The following is a 6,000-nucleotide window of genomic DNA, read 5'->3' as shown; positions in this document are numbered from 1 at the left end:
TGTGCATTGCTCAATAGGGTAATAAATGGGTCCCTGGAGATAGACTGGAGCATATTTTTTTTTTCTTTTCTAACTTATTATGCACTGGTAAGTTGTTTATGAGCCGTATAGTTTATATTTGGCAGTGGTTTCTGTATCGCTGGAAATTGAAAGGATTGCTTTAATTACATCAGCTCCGTGCTCCGGAACCCCCAGGGTCTCTGTGTTCCCGTTCTACATTCCATCCAGTCACCTGCTTATAAAATGATGGATAAAAACCAAGCAAGTGGCAAGAGGGATTCTTTAGGGATCATTTAAATTAGGTCCCATTTGTCACGCCTGGTACACCTCTCCAAGAATAATTCACAAATCCTAAATAAAGCATATTGATCTTGCAGGCATTAGCAGCAGTGGACTTCCCGGTGGCGGATCTTCAGAGCAATGCTTTGTGGGTATGTATAGCTGCACATCCCGGGTGCCTAACTGCCCTCCCACTGATATATAATAGATTACAGCAGCCTAAGGGTACAAGTAAATCCAATCAGTTATTGGAAGATGCTGTCCAGAAAACACTGCAGTGGCTAAAGTCACAGAAACCCTTCGCAGCCTTATTTAGCAGACTTTTTCTTGGTGGCACTACAGCATCCAATCACAACATTTCATTTATCCAATGTCTACAGAGGGAGATGGTTTTATTTAGGAAAGCTCTGGTCTCAGGAAAGTAGTGAAATCAGAGTCAGGATGACAGCCTAAAACTGTGACCCTTAAAAGTTGGCCGTCACAGCTCCCATTTTCTATTCCTGAGAGGTTTATTAAAGCCTAAGTTTTTTTTTTTTTTTTTTTTTTAAACATCAGCACAAGGGATGTTACTTTTAATTAGATTTGTCCCTTGTGCTGGTTGTCCTAGCTGATATCTTTCATCCTCTGGAACCCCATCCCCACCCTTTCCAAAACCCCACAGAAGTAATTTTCCAGTACTGTGGGGGTTAATACAGCCACTGGACATGTCATAGGCACTCGTCAAGATTGCTGACTTTGCCCGCCCCTTTCTGCCCCACTCTTCCATTCATAGAAGCTGCACTATAGCATTCATTAAGGAGAACTGCTCTATGAATGGAGGACAGGTAGATAAATAAATGGTCTGCCTCCTCTATTCATAGAGTGCTATAGTTATACAGCTTCTATGAAAGGAGGAGGGGACAGAAAGGGCAGATATAGTCGTTGCTCTTGATGAGCACCTGTAACAGGTCCAGCAGCTGTATTAACACCTGCAACAATGAAAGATACCGAGGTCTCGGGGAAGGGAGGCAGGCAGATGACTGAAGATTTCAACAACAGAAAATGATTGGAATGAAACATTCCTATTGGTGATAAAAGGATTTTAAAGGCTTTTTACTTAATGCAAAAAATACAATCAGGTTCTATAAAAGAATATAAACATTTATTGCATCATATAGAAGTGTTTTAAAGGGATCTGGCCTTTATGACCATAAATGCTTCCACAATGTAACCAAACAACATTAAAACCATCCTGCTGGCTTAGTCCAACACGTTTCACATCACTGTCGCTGCTTCTTCAAGGACCTCACAGGAGGATCTACATTAAAATAATCATAAAGCAAAGTAACCTCACATAATATGAACCTACAACATACAATACATGTGATAGGTTCATATCCTGTGAGATTACTTTGCTTTATGATTATTTTTAACTGTAGATGCTCCTGTGAGGTCCCTGAAGAAGCAGCAACAGTGCTGTGAAACAAGCCAGCAGAAACATACAAAGCATTTAGTGTTGTATTTATGCAGAACTCTTTATGGTTTTAATGTTGTTTGGTTACATTGTGGAACCATTTATAATCATAAAGGCCAGATCTCTTTCAAACATTTATATATGTTGCAATAAAAGCTTATATTCTTTTTGAAAACTGATTGTGTTTTGCCTTAAGTACGAATCCTTTAAAGTCCCTTTATCATCATTAGGAATGTTTCATTCCAATTGTTTTTTTTTTTGTCATGACTTTTTGAGACTTTTTGGCATCCTACGTTTATCCCTAGATTTGGTTTAATAATTTTTGACTGAAGATTTCAACTAGGACAGCCAACACCAGCGCAAGGGACACTGCTCATTGAATCCCTTGTGCTGATTTTTCAAAAAATAAATTTAACCAATCTTAGGTTTTATGTTTATGGGGTTCTATAGCTCTAAGTTATACAAAAAGGGCAAGAATTTAAAAATGTTGAAGCACAGACACTAAATAATTACAGCACATATGGCTCATTTTAGCTGAGATATACACTATATGGTCAAAAGTATTGGGACGCCTGCCTTTACACACACATGACTTTTAATGGCATCCCAGTCTTAGTCCGTAGGGTTCAATATTGAGTCGGCCCACCCTTTGCAGCTATAACAGCTTCAACTCTTCTGGGAAGGCTGTCCACAAGGTTTAGAAGTGTGTCTATGGGAATGTTTGATCATTCTTCCAGAAGAGCATTTGTCAAGTCAGGCACTGATCCTGGACAAGAAGGCCCAGCTCGCAGTTTCCTCTCTAATTCATCCCAAAGATGTTCTATTGGGCTGAGGACAGGACTCTGTGCAGGCCAGTCAAGTTCCTTCACCCCAAACTCGCTCATCCATGTCTTTATGGACCTTGCTTTGTGCACTGGTGTGCAGTCATGTTGAAATAGGAAGGGGCTATCCCCAAACTGTTCCCACAAAGTTTGGAGCATGAAATTTTCGAAAATGTCTTGGTAGAAGATTTCCATTCACTGGAACTAAGGGGTCGATCCCAATCCCAGAAAGACAACCCCACACCATAATCCCCCTCTACCAAATGATTTGGACCAGTGTACAAAGCAACGTCCATAAAGACATGGATGAGCGAGTTTAGGGTGGAGGAACTTGACTGGCCTGCCTGCTATTAAAGTTCATGTGCATGTAAAGGCAGGCGTCCCAGTAATTTTGACAATATAGTGTATGTATATATATATATATATATATATATATATACATATAAATACAAACCCGATTCCAAAAAAGTTGGGACACTGTACAAATTGTGAATGAAAACAGAATGCAATGATGTGGAAGTTTAAGATTTTTATATTTTATTCAGAATACAACATAGATGACATATCAAATGTTTAAACTGAGAAAATGTATAATTTTAAGGGAAAAATACCGTATATATTCGAGTATAAGCCAATTTTGTTTGTGCTGAAAACGTCCCCCTCGGCTTATACTCGAGTCAAAAAATAAAAATGTTCCCAGCCGGCCCGCCCGACGTGCTCTGAGGCCCCTTCGATTTAAAAATGTCGCCGCCCGGTGCCAACGTGTCACCGCGCATGCGCCGTCGCCGCTCGGGAAAGGCCATATACGTTCGGCTATTCCCTGGAACAGCCGAATGTATACGAACTTTCCTGAGCGGCGGCGCATGCGCAATGACGTGTTGGCGCAGGCCGGCACCATTTTTAAATCTATTGGCACTTTTCCACTGCAAGTACCGGCTAGTACCGGCTCGGCTCTACTCGGCCCTGCTTGGCCCGGTTTGCTTTTCCACTGCGGTACCGCATGGTACGGTGTTGGAACGGTTCGGTACGGTACGGTATAGGTTTGCTTTTCCACTAAAGTAGTACTAAAGTTAAGTGGGTGGGATAACAACGGGGTGGGTGGGATTCTCTGACCAATCAGTGGCTAGTAGTGACTGCATGCAAAGGATTGTGGGATATGGTACCAGTTTGGTACCTGTTGGAACCACTATCGAGTAGGTACTGTTTTTTCAGAGCCGTACCGTACCGTACCGTTCGGTTTCATGCAGTGGAAAAGCAAACCTATACGGTACCGTACCGAACCGTTCTGACCCTATACCATGCGGTACCGCAGTGGAAAAGCACAAAAGCGTGCCGAGCCGGTACGGTTCTATGCAGTGGAAAAGCGCCATAAGGGGCCTCAGGAACAGGTGAGACTCCTCCACAGCCGCACTATCTGCCGTTATGCGGGGCTGTGGGCATACTACAAGAGATGCAGTGCTGCGGGCATGGTACAGGTGTACCATGCCCGCAGCACTGCATCTCTTGTAGTATGCCCACAGCCCCGCATTCTCTTGTACTATGCCCACAGCCCTTTCCCGAGCTGCGACGGCGCATGCGCGGTGACATGTTAAAGCTGGGCGGCGCCATTTTTAAATCTAAGGGGCCTCCGAGCACGTCGGGCATGGTACAGGTGTACCATGCCCGCAGCACTGCATCTCCTGTAGTATGCCCACAGCCCCGCATTCTCTTGTACTATGCCCACAGCCCTGCATTCTCCTGTACAATGCCCACAGCCCTGCATTCTCCTGTACCATGCCTGCAGCCCTGCACTCACCTGTACCATGCCCGCAGCCCTGCATTCTCCTGTACTATACCCGCAGCTCTGCATTCTCCTGTACCATGCCCACAGCCCTGCATTCTGTACCATGCCCGCAGCCCTGCATTCTCCTGTATCATGCCCGCAGCCCTGCATTCTGTACCATGCCCGCAGCCCCGCATTCTCCTGTACCATGGCCGCAGCCCTGCATTCTCCTGTACCATGCCCGCAGCCCTGCATTCTGTACCATGCCCGCAGCCCTGCATTCTCCTGTACCATGCCCGCAGCCCTGCATTTTCCTGTACCATGTCCGCAGCCCTGAATTTTCCTGTACCATGTCTGCTGCCCTGCATTCTCCTGTACCATGCCCACAGCCCTTCATTCTCCTGTACCATGCCCACAGCCCTGCATCTCCTGTACTGTGCCCACAGCCCTGCATTCTCCTGTACCATGCCCGCAGCCCCTGTTTTGGGTCTCGTGGTGGTCCAGTAGCTGCTGCATTTCCCACCCTAGGCTTATACTCGAGTCAATCATTTTTCCCATTTTTTTGTGGTTAAATTAGGGGCCTCGGCTTATACTTGGGTCAGCTTATACTCAAGTATTTACGGTAAGTTGATTTTAAATTTCATGGCATCAACACATCTCAAAAAAGTTGGGACAAGGCCATGTTTACCACTGTGTGGCATCCCCTCTTATTTTTATAACAGTCTGCAAATGTCTGGGGACTGAGGAGACAAGTTGCTCAAGTTTAGGAATAGGAATGTTGTCCCATTCTTGTCTAATACAGGCTTCTAGTTGCTCAACTGTCTTAGGTCTTCTTTGTCGCATCTTCCTCTTTATGATGTGCCAAATGTTTTCTATGGGTGAAAGATCTGGACTGCAGGCTGGCCATTTCAGTACCCGGATCCTTCTTCTACGCAGTCATGATGTTGTAATTGATGCAGTATGTGGTCTGGCATGGTATTGTTGGAAAATGCAAGGTCTTCCCTGAAAGAGACGACGTCTGGATGGGAGCATATGTTGTTCTAGAACTTGGATATTCCTTTCAGCATTGATGGGGCCTTTCCAGATGTGTAAGCTGCCCATGCCACACGCACTCATGCAACCCCATACCAACAGAGATGCAGGCTTCTGAACTGAGCGCTGATAACAACTTGGGTTGTCCTTGTCCTCTTTAGTCCGGATGACAGGGCGTCCTAGTTTTCCAAAAAGAACTTCAAATTTTGATTCGTCTGTCCACAGAACAGTTTTCCACTTTGCCATAGTCCATTTTAAATGAGCCTTGGCCCAGAGAAAATGCCTGTGCCTCTGGATCATGTTTAAATATGGCTTCTTTTTTGGCCTATCGAGTTTTAGCTGGCAACGGCGAATGGCACGGTGGATTGTGTTCACTGACAATGTTTTCTGGAAGTATTCCTGAGCCCATGTTGTGATTTCCATTACATTAGCATTCCTGTATGTGATGCAGTGCCGTCTAAGGGCCCAAAGATCACGGGCATCCAATATGGTTTTCCGGCCTTTACTCCTACGCACAGAGATTGTTCCAGATTTTCTGAATCTTTGGATGATATTATGCACTGTAGATGATGATAACTTCAAAATCTTTGCAATTTTTCTCTGATAAACTCCTTTCTGATATTGCTCCACTATTTTTTGCTGCAGCATTGGGG

This window comes from Pelophylax lessonae (genome assembly GCF_965119305.1).
Source record: "Pelophylax lessonae genome assembly, chromosome: 3".
Taxonomy (NCBI): Eukaryota; Metazoa; Chordata; class Amphibia; order Anura; family Ranidae; genus Pelophylax; species Pelophylax lessonae.
This window is presented reverse-complemented; position numbering follows the sequence as displayed.